Source organism: Lupinus angustifolius, unplaced genomic scaffold (genome assembly GCF_001865875.1).
Source record: "Lupinus angustifolius cultivar Tanjil unplaced genomic scaffold, LupAngTanjil_v1.0 Scaffold_489, whole genome shotgun sequence".
In the NCBI taxonomy this organism is placed as follows: domain Eukaryota; kingdom Viridiplantae; phylum Streptophyta; class Magnoliopsida; order Fabales; family Fabaceae; genus Lupinus; species Lupinus angustifolius.
This window is the reverse complement of record NW_017727861.1, coordinates 183,944-184,253: the sequence shown is the minus strand read 5'-3', so window position 1 is coordinate 184,253 and position 310 is coordinate 183,944.

Sequence of the window (310 nt, the reverse complement as noted above, 5' to 3'; positions counted from 1 at the left end):
GGAGGTCTAGATGTAGTTTGCAGTGAACCGCAAATGAACAAGGATAAAAATCCTTTTGTGCACTGTTCTTTCTCTCTTAATCTTCTTTAAGTTTCTTGTCGTTATAAATTGAATGCGTAAAAATATCTGTATTATATATGTTCAATTGTGTTTAAATAACTGTGCAATTTGCTTGTTTGATCATTCTGTTCTATACAATAGTTAATCGATTAAAGCTTGCTGTAAATCGATTAACTGGGCTATTTCCAGCAGTTGGGTTTTGGTTCAAGAAGCGGTGATTGATAACCGCTACACCTATTCAACCCCCCCC